Source organism: Chenopodium album, chromosome 13 (genome assembly GCF_948465745.1).
Source record: "Chenopodium album chromosome 13, dcCheAlbu1.1, whole genome shotgun sequence".
Lineage (NCBI taxonomy): Eukaryota > Viridiplantae > Streptophyta > Magnoliopsida > Caryophyllales > Amaranthaceae > Chenopodium > Chenopodium album.
The window spans coordinates 51794503-51811366 of NC_137846.1; the positions used below are offsets into that span (position 1 = coordinate 51794503).

At 30.3% G+C, this 16864-nt stretch overlaps 1 long non-coding RNA gene across 1 annotated transcript; it reads right to left on the minus strand.

Moving 5' to 3' along the window:
- Positions 1 to 7998: 7998 nt before the first annotated feature.
- On the minus strand, positions 7999 to 9094 carry LOC145576866 (uncharacterized). The gene is made up of 2 exons (XR_014098569.1): positions 8873 to 9094; positions 7999 to 8508 (listed from the first exon to the last, which is right to left on the minus strand). It is a non-coding gene; the product is annotated as an uncharacterized LOC145576866 (long non-coding RNA).
- Positions 9095 to 16864: the final 7770 nt, after the last annotated feature.

Genomic DNA, 16864 nt, shown 5'->3' on the forward strand with positions numbered 1-16864 from the left:
GTGAGTTTTGTACTAGGGTGGTACGAGTGTTGTGTACTTTGGGAGTACGTGTAGTACTTTGGTGGTACGAGTGAATCTAAGTGTGGTGCTTAGATTGGGTAGGATAGGGTCCTATCAAGTAGCAAGTCCGATCCAGTGAGGAACTTGTGAAATAAAGGTCTGTGTCTAATAGGTTGTAACTTGGTGTTTGCCCTATTATAGTGAAGTGTTTTGTGTTTGAAATCCCTAAGGTAGGGTCGAGGTTTTACTTCCAGTTGGGCGCTGGAAGGTTTCCTCGTAAAATCTGTGTGTTTGCTTAAGTTCCTTTACGCATTGTTTATTTATCCACAAAAAGTAGTCATTAGGAACTCTATACAATTCACCCCCCTCTTGTATTATTCGTCTCAACTAACAGAAAGTTTAGCCGTATTAGGCTGCACAATGATTACACAATGTTCTAGAATGAAAGCTTCATATCGAAGGGAGCTAGTAGTTCGAGGTAGAATCGGGGACTGGCCCCTGCAAGCCAAGGCTATGATTTACTCATTCCTTTGATCATTAATATCTTTAATTATATTGTGTATTTACATAACTTATTAAAAGTCGATGATATATAACTACACATTGAGACGAATCTAACAATTTTATCTTATGATACTATATTTTATATATAAATCATTGAGAATTATAAAGATATTAATGGTCGAAATAACTTATGGCTAGTTGTATGATTGTATCTAAAAAAGAGAATACTAATTAATATACTATAGTAACTTAGTAAGAGTGAGTTATGTAAATAGTTCAAGTGATCGAAATTAGTGTAGTCGCATCCATTACTAAAAGACGTGGCTGCAACTAAAATATGTTGTCCACCAAATTAGCATTAATAACAAGCTGGACACGTTACTATCAATAAGTCACGATCAGCTTATCTCTAATGAATAATTGACTAATATAATTATCCAACCCTAATAATTAACATCTATCTCTATCACTAGAGCAAATTTGGAAATCTATAAATACTAGTATCCGATGCTAATGAACATAAACTCAGCAACCTTTCTAATTTAGTAAAAAATGACGAGGTTTACCACCAATTCCGTTGTCATAGCCGCCATTTTCTTCGCAATAGTTTTGGCTTTTACAAGATCAGGTTGGTTCAATTCTTCTATTTGATTTAATTTCATGTCAAATTGATTGTTTTCCATATTTTTTTAATTAAAATTTTTTTAAAAAAATACATGTTTATTTGATAAACAAAAAATGTTTATCTAGTTGCGTTTTTGTAAATAAATTAATAACTTTTATTAAATACGAGTCTCATAAATGTTGAACGAAAATGACATGATGACTGAGATCTTATGTTTATTTATTTACAGAAATGTCACTAGATAAATAATTTTTATTTACCATGAAGATTAACTGCGCTCCCTCAACTCAAATTTTTTTTTATAATAATTAATTATATTAAATGTTGTTTAATAATTTGTGTTTCATGTGCTATGTACTTCCAGCTGATGGTTCATATGATGGCGAGCAGCAAGCAGCTTATTACTCGTCGACAAAGTCACCACCACCACCGTCTAACCCTACATGTAGGAAGTTGCTTGAACTTTGTACAAGTTACGGTGCTTATAGTTGTTGCGGAGGGTTTGTTTGCGCAGGTAGGTTTGAAAACCTTCCTGGAGGAGTTGGAGTTTGTACGCCTTCGAATCAACCACCACAATTACCAGCACAAGAGTGTCAAATTGCGCATCAACTCTGTCAGCCTTATGGTGATTATAGCTGTTGTAAAGGATTAACCTGTGTTCATCCTCGAACACTGCCTCCAGTCGCGGGCATTGAACCCGAACAACTGATGCTTCCTCCTGGTGTTGGGATATGCGAGCCGATTAAACTTTAATCTAAGATCACAGCTAGCCATATGAAATGAGATCAATGGCCTTCTTCTTTATGTTATATTTAATTTCTATTATTGTAATTTGTTTACACTATTGTATTTTGAAAAATTTGTAGTGTTATTATGAAGTTGTATGTATCTTTATTTGAGATTTATTTACTCTATTAATTGAATGTCTATTGTCATTTATAGGATGATTAATTTCATTTTTTGTCAGTGAATATCAACTTAAAATGTGCGGCGGCTGAATAACATCCATGCATACGTATATTGGACCAAGTTAGGTGATCAATATCCAAACAAGGTCAAAGACATGAGATAAGAACATTTTAATAATGGTGGGTTATATAAACAGCCAAATGAGGAAATTATGTCATTAATTATCCTGAAATTGGGAGTGTATATACTTTCTCTGTTTCTATTTAATTGATGTGTTCAATTTAGGCACATATATTAAGGAAATGAGAGCAAGTAAAAGAAAATGATAAAGCAAGTGGGGTAGCTAGTAAATACAGCTCATAATTACGGCCTTTATTGGTATTTGATGAATTGATGGTATAAAATGATGAAGTCGATCTTGGTTCAGTAGTTGATGTATTAATAAATTAAATTGATTCAAAGTATGTTAGCATGTAGGAAACAATTTATATTTCATATATGAAGAAAAATATATCCAATAACAGATTGCAAGAACAATAATAATGTTGGTAGTGTGTAATATAAATAATTGTAGCAAGCTGTAATGTACATGTGTATTTTAGTACTAATATTCTCACCACAAACTTGCATGACTGCACGCAAGCGATACCTAAAATAATTGAATTCGTTATATCTTTATAAATAAAATTAATAGCTTTCGATCTCGAAATCGAGCTGTATATATTACATTAAGAACAAGTTAGAACAATATTATCAAGTGGAATTTCCAACTTTCATTTTCAAAATGGCAAGGAATTCAATCAACTTCTTCGTTGTGACCACCGTGTTAGTAGTTTTGGCACCTGCAAAATTAGGTATATTTGTTCATCCTTTTGTATGAAGCACTTTTTTTTTTTTTTTTTTTTTTTTTTTTTTTTTTTGTCTGTTTAACTTTCTTTTAGATCATTAGATAGGTGTACGTGAGGATATAGGAATGGAGGGATGGTTAATCCCTCCATCTTCCACCCCATATATTACCGTAAAATAAAATAAAATATGTACGTATATGTAGAGCACAAATTATTATATGTTGTGCCCATCCATCATAGGGGTTACTTCGTTATTGTTATTGGAGTTACTCGATTAGTGTTATAAGGGTTTCTCGGTCAGTATGATAGGGTTACTCGGTTAGTGTGATAGGGCTGGGGTTACTCAGTCATTGCATATTTTAGGAGTTAATTTATTCTTTTACATCTAGCCGACTACATGTTGTGACCAGGCGCATACAAAACGCAATATTTTATAAAGCTCATTTATTGTCAAAACAACTTTATAATTTTTTTGGCAAGCTTTGACCTTAAAGAAATTTTTTTCTTCAAAAAAGACCTAAAACTAGCTCTTTATGCACCTGATACAAAAGTGTTGAAATAATATTCTTTTAATACACAGTACTTCTTCCGTTTTTTACTTTTTATTAGTTAACACCGTTTGACTTTTACCCTATTCACACAACACGCTTTGATTTGCTTTTGTGGTTTATAGATACGATAAAACATATTTATGTGGGATCTTATTTGAATTGTTTCAATGTATATTTTATTAATATCCACTTTTTATAATTTCACAATGCTGATTTTTAGAGATATTAGTCGTTAAAAACATGCGTTGAAAATGCAAGTGTGATAATAGAAATGTGTCAACAAAAAAAAAAAAAAAAAAAAAAAAAAAAAAAAAAAAAACAGAGGAAGTATTATTTTTTGAAATTTTTTCTGTGGAGGCGGATGAACTAAGCATGGTGCATCCGATTTTCTTTAAAAAAAAAAAGGCGAAATGAACATTTAGTTGTTCAGTAAAGAACATATAGTTGTTTTATAAAGAACATATTGCTATTTTATAAAGAACATCTAGTTTTATATGTTTTTTTTGTAAATCTAAAGAACATTTGTAATATTAGTAAAGAACATGATAATATTAAAGAACATTATTCATATAGTAAATGTACATTTGGTATAAATGACTATGTATGCATATAAAAAAGTACATTTTATTGTATTATAATGTACATTGTATTATATTCTAATGAATATATATGTTATAATGTTGGTTACATGTTTAATGTACATTGTATTATTTGCATCATGTAAGTATATGAAAAAAAAAACATTTTACTGTATTTTAATGTACATTGTATTATTTGAATCTACAACTTTTTCTAAAATTGTCTATTTGCTTGCTTTCTTCTTCAAAAATGGTATAGTCGGACGATCTTCTTCAAGAACTTCATTTTATTTCTCATTGTAACAACAAAATAACATCAAAATTGCAATTAATTCCCAATAAAATCAAATACTACAATTTTCAATCAAATTTATAAAAAACAAACACTCAAACTCAAAATAAACAAGTATGAATGTCAAATAAACAAGTATGAATGTCGAATTTGGTCTTACCTTTCGTTTTTATTTGTCATCTTGAACAATTTTGGACTCAAAATTTCGAATTTCTTGAAATTTTGTTTGAGGTTTGAGGAATTTAAATGGGTTTGAAGTTTTGTTTGGAGAGAGAAAGTGAACTTTTGGTAAAAAAAAAAATTGAAATGATTGTAATTAATGTATGGTAAAAAAAAATAATTATAGTACTGTTTATCTATTTCATTATACAAAAAAAATAATTATATCATTATACAAAAATAATATACAAAATTGTTGCACAAAAATCTGATGTACATTATAAATGAACACTATGTTCTTTTATATATATGTCCATGTACATTATAAATGAACACTGTGTTCTTTTATATGCCCATGTACATTAGTATATACCTGCATGTTCATTCCGCCTTTTTGTACTTTGGAGCGGATGCACCATGCGGATTGTGCATCCGCCTCCACGAATCAAGCTTTACCCAGGTGTACCATGCACCTGAATTTTAAATTTCAAATTTTAAATGATGCTCTTTATATGACTATATAATGTTCTTTATAAAAAAAAAAAGAATTTCTATTCTCTAAAATTATTTGACCTAAAAATAACTTAAGATTTTGTTTTTAAATTTCAAAATTTAATTAAATTTATAAATTTGGTTTTCAAAATTTTAGTTTTCAATTTTTTTTTTAATTTCGTTCATATTTTTCACCTTTAATATATATAGTTACAATATTCATTTTAGGGTTGGTATATATAAATTTTTTGTGATGTTCTTTATGTGATTTAATAATGTTCTCTATTAGAAAACATGATGTACTTTATAGTTGTTTGTAATGTACAATTATTTTTTAAAACTATACCTTTTTCCTTATCTCCATAATTATATCATATAATGATTTTTATTAGATTTTTTGATAGTTTATTTTAATTGTCCATGTTTTTTTTATTGTAATTGCAATGTACTTTTATCGTCACATAATGTTCATTGCTTATTGTGAAATGTTCTTTGAATTTTGTATTTGGATCGTGGTAGGTATATATATAAGTTATATTCATTTCATAATATTATCATGTTCTTTAATAATATTACAGATGTTCTTTAGATCTGAAAAACAATCATCAATAGAGGAGATCTCAAAAGAATATCGTCATCAACCTTCACGATCCTGATTAAAAAAAAAATATACGTAGTTAGTGATAATTCAATGAACATACAGAATAAATCAAATAACATCGAAGCAAAGAACATAAAGGATAAAAATAAAGAACATTCATATAATTGTTCAATAACTATAATAACGAACACAAGTAATTTATAAAGAACACCATCTTCAACATTTGACAAAATATAAAAAACATCATCTTCAACCTTTGACAAAATAAAAGAACCTATCTTCAACCTTTGTCATATGGATCTCAAATTCATAAATATCAAAATTTTAAAAAAAAAACAACGATATTTTACAATAATTGTGCAAAATAATAACGAAATAAAATCAACCTAATAAGTAAAATCCTGAAATTAAAATCATAACAAATAAAATCAAATTACCTTAGCTTCTCCGATCCATCTATTATAATGTTCTCATAATTTGCTCTGTATTTTTCTCTCTACAAAATTTTTTATAAACTTTATTCTCTCTTAATTCGAAACTGAAATATGGTGAAATTTAATTTTAAAAGTTATGTAAAAATGGAGAATATCACGTTGAATCCCATGAATTGTGGAAGATATTGATTTTTTTTTTTATTTTTTAAATAACAAACTGACAGCTTGCAAATAAAATGTTAAAAACACATCATTTAACACTAGGTGTACCATGAGCATGGTACACCCTAGTGTACTATACAATTTTCACACTTTATAAGGTAGAGGAGTTACTCCTATTATTGTCAATTGGTTTTAGTGTGAAAACTCCAAAACCTAGTTTGTGGACCAAATTCTCCTCCTCCTTGTTCGGGTTGCCCAAGCCCATTTCATATTGTTTCCAAATTTAACAGTATTACCTTTCATCTTATATTATTACTTCATAATAATAATTTCAAGTTTGATTCATTGATCACTTTCTAGTTGAGGAAACGAACTTAGACATGGATCCCCTATCCTCGGGGTTTTAGGGACTCGTTCGATTGAAACAAGAAGTTGGGGCTAATGAGAATCAAACACTGGCCTACCATTCCAAAATCATCCTCTTTAAATTTAAGCATCCTTTTTTAGCCTGTAATTTGTTTTAGCTAGCTACTTTCTAGTTTTGTAATTTGATCTTTATGTAATTGATAATTCATATGTAAGGAGTACTTGTTCTTCCTGTTGATTTATGTCGAGTACTTTCTCTATCTCAATTTAACTGCAATAATGTGAAAATAGTTAAGATTAAGATATGGTAAAGATAGAATTCCTAACGCAATAAAATAATTAAATTCATAAAAGCTAATAATAACTCCCTCCATCTCAATTGGTGGAATTTTTTCACTATTTATGTATTAGCTTTGACCATAATTTATTTATAACAAAATAATAAAATATGTTGTTAGATAAATATTATATAAAGTTCTATAATATAATTTTTATGATAATTTTTATTAATATTTTATCACTTGTATATAATAATAAAGTCAAACTAGTACATCGCCATATGTGTAAAGTTGATTGTGTCAGTTATTTAGGGCTAAACCATGAAAATGCAAGACATTTGGTATTAGACTAATGAAGAAAGTAATATTGAGGCAAGATATTGCCAGCAAGCAATGGACACTCTTATTGCTTGGAGTCTGGAGCGCCTTCGCGGTAAGCACCCCACGGTTACTATGTTTACTTGGCTACTAGTAAACACTCGCTAAAGTACGAGTGATGTGGATGATAATTGCAGATTAAAAAAGCAGATTAAAAAAAAAAAAAAAAAAGGTGTAAATAACAAAGTGAATCAAACAAGTGATAACATTCATTCAACTTAAAGAAGCGCCCAATTGTATATATATGCAAAGATAAGTTCAGCAAGATAATTGACATGATTATAAATTAATTGAAATAAGAAAAGGTAGTAATAATTGAAACTTATATATGAGTATGTGTATGTTAAGACATATTCTTCCCAAACAACACATGTAAGGAGTGTCCAAAAAAAAAAAAAAAAAAAAATGTAAGGTCCCTTTTTCAATTCGATCACGGTGATATTTCATGGGTTAGATTGCAATTTTTTTTTTTTCCCTTCACATAGACTCATTCAATTTGACCTAAATTGCATTACAGCCATCAAAGGTCCAACACTTTGAGTTATTTTGTCAACATCATCCATATTTCTTAAGTTCAATAAGAATATATTGTATATGTATGATTAGTAGTTTAAGTTGTGATATTAAAATACACCCATGCTTTCTAGCCATTTTTCCAACGGATGAGGTTCAATTTCCTAAATTTATTAAGTCTCGTTTCTGTGGTAGACCAATCAATCACAAAATTCTACGAAGTATATATGATTAGATAACGTATATTATTACTATATTTGACTTTGATGATCATTCAATCTTTTTTTTTTTAATTTGACATACGTATGTGTACCCCCATCAACAAACAATACACTTTGAATTGAAAAAAAAAATTAAAAATAAATCCAAGACCGATCAAAGCAACAAAATGAACATTATTGATAGAGTATAAAACATATTCTTTAACCTCAACCATCTGTTTAAGCTTTTGATTGAGTTGATTATCTAACAATAATTATGATATTATGAATAATAATACTGATTAAAAAGAACATTTATGAGAAACATCACAGTGCAAGCTAGAAACAAATAGTGGTATATTATACAAGAAACTCTTCTAGATACTTAGTAGAGTTGCTTGTATGTATTCATGAATTTCGATGATTATAAGGAGTCTCAATTTGCATAATCTATTAGTAGATCCGGTAGAGGTTTTTTACAAACACCAATAACAATATTGGAAGCTGAGCAGACTAGTCCTTCACAACAAGCATATACACCTTTAGAAACACATATATTGCCTTCACCTTGACATTTTTCTTCTTCGGATGTTTCAATTGCATCGATGAATGCTGGAACTGAAATAATTTTAACCATGAATATTAGTCACCCATTTTTCAAAAATTATTTAACTTATAGAGTAATCGAACATGCATATATGAATTGAAAACGACATTTGACTAGAATTATAGAAAAAAAAAAAAAAAGTTTTTAGCCCGTGCACATAAATTTTTTATATATATCCAGGTTTACTGTACATCCAATTAACCCAAGATTAGTTTTTGTTCTTCATTTGATGAATCAATGAAATATAATCATCAAAATAAGTACAAAATACCTATGGGTGTACGGTACACTAGGTGTATATAACAATATCTCCAAAGCACATAATACGTGTAATAATAATGAGTATTGTAGGAGAAAAAGAGGTCGGAGCCAAACCTGATACACTTAGTAAAAGAATAGCTAAGAACATCATTGACATAACAGTGTAGTTGATACGAATACTCGCCATTTTAATGAAGGAAATATAAGAAGATTGTTGCACTTCTAAGCTAAGCTTATACGATCTATTATTGTTTTAGGCGAGTGATTGAACATTCCTCAGCTTTCCTTAGCATTTATATTGCTTACCTTATGGAATGAAAACTAATTTTATTGTATGTTGATCGACAAGCCAAACAAAAACTTAAGGAAATTAAATACATGATAAAATAATTAACAAGATATAATATAGATGCATCATTATTTTCGTTGTTATTACGTGCATGCAACCATGTCTTTGCTTTGCTGGACTCATCACTACTGCTAGTATATGATATCAGTAAACTAACATTAGCTATATCATGATTAATCATGTAGCAAGTTGAATTGAATACAATTAATCATTTAAGAATAATATTGAACTTGGTTGTATTAATTAGTTTGACTAGCTGGTTATAAATAGTTTAGCTTATTGTGTAAAAGTGTTTAGTAATTAACTGTTACTTAGTTGTTTTAGTGTATTTAATAGACAAAAGATGATTTTTTTAATAAGCTAATATTAAAAAGTTTTGTATTGATTGTTTTCTAAAAGTGCGTGCTTTTTTGAGTCCAAAAATCTCTTTCAATAAACTATTTACCAAACACCCAAATTTGATACCACCTCCGATTTTTATTAATTTCAACTTTGGGGTATTATTTGTGAGATATAAAATATTCCAAAGTTGCAACTAAAAATATTCAAAGGTAGTATTTAAATCAGTCAAACATATAATAGGGCTCAATAACTCCAAAATGCACTTTACCAAACAAGGCATAAGTGTATTTGATAGCCAAAAAGTAAAAAAGCTAATTATTAATAGGAAAATTTGTAAATTACCACCCAAAAAGGGGTCATGTTTTGAAATTACCACCCATTAAAAAATTTATTTTAAATAACCACCCATTAAATTAAAAAACTTTTCAGATTACCACCTTTTTTGAAATTCCGGTGGAATATCCGGTTGAGGGTCCCTCATAACGGCTATTAACAATTAATTTAACTCTTTTGACTGTTTTCCTCCCCGATTTCTCTTGTTTATAAATTTTCCAACTTCAATTCACACATTTTGCTCCAAATTTCATCCAAATTTCCTCAAATTTGAACTGGTATCGTATGAATAAGTTATCTACTGAAGTTCAGACTCTCAATTCGTATCTATGGTAAGAATCATTTACTTCATAAATTAGGGTTTTTCGCCAATTTAGGAATTAGGGTTCATGGGGTAATTAAATTGGGGTTTTTTTTGCAATTAGGTTACTAGTTTGCAATTAATTTGCAGGAAGGCAACTTTAACAGTACATGCAAGTATAACCAAAGCATTCAATTTTCAGGAAAAAAGTGAAGTTAGGGTTTTGATTCAACCCTAAAGGGGTGGTTGAGAATTTGACAGAGAAATATAGGAAGAAAGAGGGAAAAAAAATTGATGATTTTGGAAGAATTAAGTGAGGAAATTGGTGAGAGAAGCTAAATTTGAGTTTAATGGAGTAGTCAGAGTGTTAGGTCGAAGAAAAGAAGAAAACAAAGGAGAGAGGTTAATATGGTGGGACCCACAATCGGAAATTCCACCGGAAATTCAAAAAAGGTGGTAATCTAGAATGTTTTTTAATTTAATGGGTGGTTATTTAAAATAAATTTTTTAATGGGTGGTAATTTCAAAATAGAATCCCTTTTTGGGTGGTAATTTACAAATCTTCCTTATTAATAAGTTGATTTCAAAAAGTTCTTATAATGATTTTTTCGAAACGAGTTTTAAGTCTTTCAGTAAGCTAACCTCTAACTAGGCTCTATTAGCTAAAAGCTTTCCAGCTTCTATACCAAACAAGACTAATATCATTTTTAAATTTTTATTTTGTATCCTATGGCCAATAATCACATACATATTTATACATAGTACTACAGAGTATATATACACCTTAATACTCCGTACAAAAGATGATTATAATATTTAATGCTAGAATATTCTAAAGAGATACAAAGAAATTTATACATACACACCCGAGTGCAAGGTAAACCCAATAATATTTTCTGCTCATATGATATTTTTGCTCATTTTAGAATCTTAAAATGAGCACACAAATATATACTCGTATCAAATGAGGAAAAAGTTACCCTTATATTGGATGCATGTAACTTTGTACAATTCGAGTGTATATAACAGGTTTGGCGAAAGATAATACTGTAATTTACATAAGATTCATTAGTATCATAGATATATTATATCAATAGATTTTTGTAGACTATAATTGTATTAGATATTTCTTTGCATTTTTTTTTTTAAAAATCCTTTCTAACAAAGGTATGTACTGTGTTTAGGAGGGTCGGTATGTATACCTCAACAAAAACATAATAATCCAAAGACGTGGCTGCAACCATCTAAAAATCTATTTAGTTTATCTGATAAAAATAGCCATAACAAGCTGTATATATAAATTTTATCGTAGTGAACTAGTCGTGCGCAACAACTCAATAATTAAGTAAGTAATCATAGAAATTGCTAGCTCACGACTCGTAATTATTTTTACCTAGTAAGTAGACTTTTTAAGCGCATTTGGAAGCACTATATAAGTATTGCAATATAATGGTGGACATTGCTAACATAATCAAACTTCAATTTAATTTTAAAACATTTAATTAACACAATGGAGAGGATTTTTATCAACTTATTTGTGTTGTCAATTTTGCTAGCTCTTTTGGCATTGGCTGAATCAGGTTTAGTTTTTGTAACTCTTTCTTAATATTGTTTGTGTGTGTGTGTTTTTTTTTTGGTTACCTTTTGCCCTAACATCCTCTGTCCTATAATATTTTTTCCATTTTTGAATTTGAGTTTCTTAAAATAGTGTTTTTCTTGTCCTTTTAGGGTTTTCTAATTTAATCATTTTGTCCTCGTTTTTATAGATATTTAAGCCCTCATTAAATATAAAATGCATGGAGATGTATACTTTTATGGAAAAGTACACATACAAAGATATTATAATAATTGAGATATTATCGTATACATCCAGGCGCACCGTTCATCCATGAGTAGTTCGTTCTCATTTAATTTTGGATTAGTTGAGTATACGGTGCACTCGTGTGTATATAATATTGATTTATAATAATTCCAAATCATATATTGTCCAAAAAATTCTAATCCTTGTGAAAATTTCGCCATGGTGTCATTTTGAGTATCCCTTTTATATATGCCTCATAGTATTCTTAAAAGACCAACTCGTTAGTTAATTACTCATAACTTCATAATGAATTTTCACCACTATTTTGATCATATTTTTTTGAAAATATATGAAAACAAATGTCCATATTTAAGGCACTATTGGATTTATTATAATGTATATATTCAATTTATATTTTTACTATTAAAAGATATTGATAGCCAAAATTGTACATTGTCAAGAGTATTCAGTTAAAGTAATGCAAGAAATTTGATACAAGAGGAGTATGAGATGAAGTGAAATAGTGAAGTGCTTAAACTTCATATAAGATGATAAAACTATATTTAGCTTAATTCTCTTTAACATTCACTAATTGTTACTTACAAAATTTGTGGTGATATGTTCATATTTTTCTTCCAGCCATGGAAAAGAGTTATGGACCCTATGATCAACAACCATCATATGTACCGGATACCTCGAGCACACCACCACCACCACCACCGGCATCATCACCACCACCACCACCACAACCACAACCTAACCCTACGTGTAGGAAACTAAAACAACTTTGTGGAGGTTATGGCGATTACGCTTGTTGTGAAGGATTATATTGTCTTGGTTGGACACCAGAGCAACCAGGTGGTCTCGGACTATGTACACCTTTAGATAATCAACAACCTCCGTCGAAAGATAACTGTAGACACCACCTTCAAGAGTGCCAACTCTATGGTCCGTACGTATGTTGTCAAGGATTGAACTGCGTTCACGCTCGAAACCTTCCTACAGAACCTCTTATTAAAACTCGAAAGAAGAAGCTTCCTCCTGGTACGGGTGTATGCACTTATGCTAATTATTAAGCTATAATATGTACGAGGATGCCCCATTTTCTCATGGTGAGAAACAATTGTTTCTCATATTGTATTTTCGTAAATAAACCAACTTTATTCAATCGTGGAGCCCACAATAATGAAAAAATAGTTGATATATTCACAAAAATGCCCCCGTGAGAAACAAATTTCGTTTCTTAATATGAGAAACAAGGAATTTCCCAATATGTACTCACTAGTTCATAGTATACTGATTGAGTTTAGTATATGTTCATCATGTGTTTTCATGTATTGTTTTATAGCATACATTATGTTTTTGATTCCGGGGATTATTGTACTTCATTTTAATTTTTAATTTCAATAGTTTGACTTTTGCACTATCTAATTAATTATGTCCTCAAATCCTTTTAATGTACGGCCATGAGTAAAATTTTATAAAAGCCATTTTTATACTCTATGATGAATACTAATATACACAAATAAATGTTTAAATTTTTATTTTTCTAACAAAACAAGGGGTAAAATGAAAAGGTTACAAGTTTTTTTTTTTTTTTTTTGTTTTTTTTGACAAAGAAAAGGTTACAACTAACTATATGATATATTCATAAATTGTGTTTCGGTGTTAGAGGACCAATCAACTGAAAGCTTAAGCTGATGGTTGAGGTCCAGGAATATGTTTTATACTCTATCACTCCTCCTCACATAAAAATCCTTTTAGGCTTGAAATGTGGATGTAACAAAGGCCTACCCATACCTGGTGCGAATTAATTCCACTTTGAAGGCTCTGATACCATGTTAGAGGACTAATTCAACCAAAAGCTTAAGCTGATGGTTGAGGCCCAGAAATATGTTTTATACTCTATCATTTACTACTACAAAATAGGCCAAAGAGACCCGTTCAAATAAGCCAAAGAGACTGCCTTGGAGGCGGTCTCAAGCTAAGCGGTCTCTTTGGCAAAGAGACTGCTTTATTAAAGCGGTCTCTAGAATAAAATAGTGAGACTGCCTTTTGAAGAAAAGTGGTTTCTAGAATAGGAAAAGTGAGACTGCTTATTATAGAAAAGCGGTCTCTTTTTTAAGAAAACTGAGACCGCCTATTGAAGTTAGGCAGTCTCTTTTTTGAAAAAAGAGAGACCACTTATGGAACTTAACGGGTCTCTTGGTGTCATTTTAAAATAAAAAAAAATAGATTATTTAATTTAATATTTAAATTTTAAATAATAATTGCATTTAATATTTTATACAAATACTTGGTATATGGTACAGACTACAAATTACACATTCTGTCAAAAAAAAAAAAAAATATTACACAACCCAATGTAAAATGTATTAAAATCTTTAAATCCTAATATGCATCTTCAATTCTTCAGTGTGAGCTTCAAATATTCATATCATGTTGGACAATGTCTTTAGCTTCGAATATGGACTGAGCCATATGCTTCATACGCTCAAAAGCTGCAATTAACATAAACGAATTAGGTGAAAAACTCAAAGATCTAACCCAGAAAATTGTAAATAACAACTACCTTTGCCTAAAAAAAAATTCACATCTAGAAATCTAAAATACAGAAATTAAGTTACCTTAGAAAAACTACTCATCCAATTGAACTGATAAAAATCATTAGTACCAAATAACATACAGAAAATAACAGAAAAATATATAACTAAACATAATTCTTTTTTTAGAAAATAAAATACAACTAATTCAATGAAATCAAACGTCTCTAATCAATAAGATAAATTAAATAAATTGTGAAAGAGACACGAATTTCTTTTTCAATATACTCTTCTGAATAGAGAATGCATGGTAATATGAAATTATAAAAACAACCTTTTCAAGATGAGATCTAGAAATTTTTGAAACTATTATTGTGATTTTGAGATGGATTTTGATCTAATTTAAACATTAAACGAAAAAATAAGTTTGGTGTGGTATCAAAAAGAATTAAAGAAAATGAAAATTTCAGTCCACTCCATTAAATTATCTCTAAAATTCAAAATTCGAAATTCAAAATTTAGAACAATTCGCCAAACAAATTACACAAACAAAATTTAGAAAAACTACTCACAAATATCAATTCGAAAATCAGTACATTCTGAAAAATAATTAAACAAAAAGATAAGATGAAGAGGGGAGAGACAGACAAACCTTGGAACCCAAAGAGAGAGCACCAAGTGTTCGGATCGGAGCAAGGGAATGACGAACCTATTGCAGACGCTAGCTGCGGTCGCGAGGCAGTGATGAGGGAGGGATGCGGTGGAGTTGTTGGCGGTAAGAGGTGGTAGGTTGGGCTGCAATGAAGAGAGAGAATGGATGAATGAGAATGGACTTGCATCAAAAAGAATGCTGGAGGCTAGAAGCTGGAAGCAAGGGTTTTAAGGAGGAGAGAGAATTAAAGACTTAAGAGGTCAGAACTCATATGGGGTAAAGGGAGATTAAAGAGAAACGAGGTATGTAGAAGGAAAATAAAAAAAAAATAAAAAAAAAGCCAAGAGACTGCCTAACTTAATAGGCGGTCTTAAGTTTTAGTTCCAAAGACTGGCTATTCAATAAAACAGGTCTCTCTTTTACTACATTTAAAAAAAAATCAAGAGAAACCTATTATCTTTAATGAAGGGTCCCAATTATTTTTCAACTCCCAAAGCTAATTCCAAAGAGACCCGTTGTTTGTGAAATTGGGTCTCCTGAATCAAAGAGACCGGTTATTGAATAAAATGGTCTCTTAGTTTGGGTCTCTTTGACCATTTTTGTAGTAGTGATTTGGGAAAAAACAATAAGATCTAGATCGACTAAGACTTTTAGTATTGGGTTAAAGACGATTTTGGTTCAATTGGTGAATTGGGCCGAGAATACCTGCAGTGCACAGAAGAAAATTTTGGCTTGTAATGAGCAGCCCCAAAAAAAAAAATAAAAAATAAAAAATAAAAAATCCAATTTGTACCCAAACACATAGCAATAGCATATATATAAATTTCTTAATAAAACTCCGTAACATTTATTAATTAAACTCAATCAATACAATCAAAATTAATACAAGAAATCAAACACTCAACAAAAAATACATATATGTAACATAAATTAACACAATTATAGCTCAAGAAAATGAGAGTTATCCACATGAATGGACTAATAAGCAATAATATCATCATTTCGACGAAGAACTCTGCTTGTAAGTAGGCACACAAACACCACCATCACCAGCGTAGCTACTCGCATCATAGACACACGCGTACCTTTCGCAACACTGAAGTCCAGTGCTACCACCACAAGATTCATAATCACTTTGACATTTTCTTCCTGGCATACAAACACCGGCAACTTCTGGAAAATCGTCATCAAGTTCACATCTTAGTCCTTGGCAACATTTCAATCTATTGATACCTCCGCAAAGTTGATATGTCCTTCGACATGGTTTTAGCGGCCTACAAACTCCGCCGGATCCAGGATAATCACCATCAAGCTCACATCGTAGTCCTTCACAACATTGGTACGCTGAAGTGCCACCACAATATTGTTGAACGGTCTTACATGTTCGTCGCATACACGTTCCTGTTGCGCCTGGATAGTCACCGTTGAAAATGCATTGTAGTCCTTCACAGCATTGATATGCGGACATTCCTCCGCAAGATTGTTGAACAGTTTGGCATGCTCTTTGCCCTACCGAAGCGCGGATTTTTTCGACCTCGACTGCAGCCCTTATCGAACCTGAAGTTAAGCAACAATAACAATGAAAAGGTGCTTAAAATGAAGATTATTTGATAGTGTTTTACATTATTATATATAGAAAGGGAAAATAATACTTCCTCGATCACTTAGCTAACGTTATCTTGAGTTTTATGCTTGTCAATACATAATTTAAATCTTTCATATATCTGATTAAAAGTATCAAATATTGATTTTATACTTTGAAACGAATTTAACAAGAATTTACAG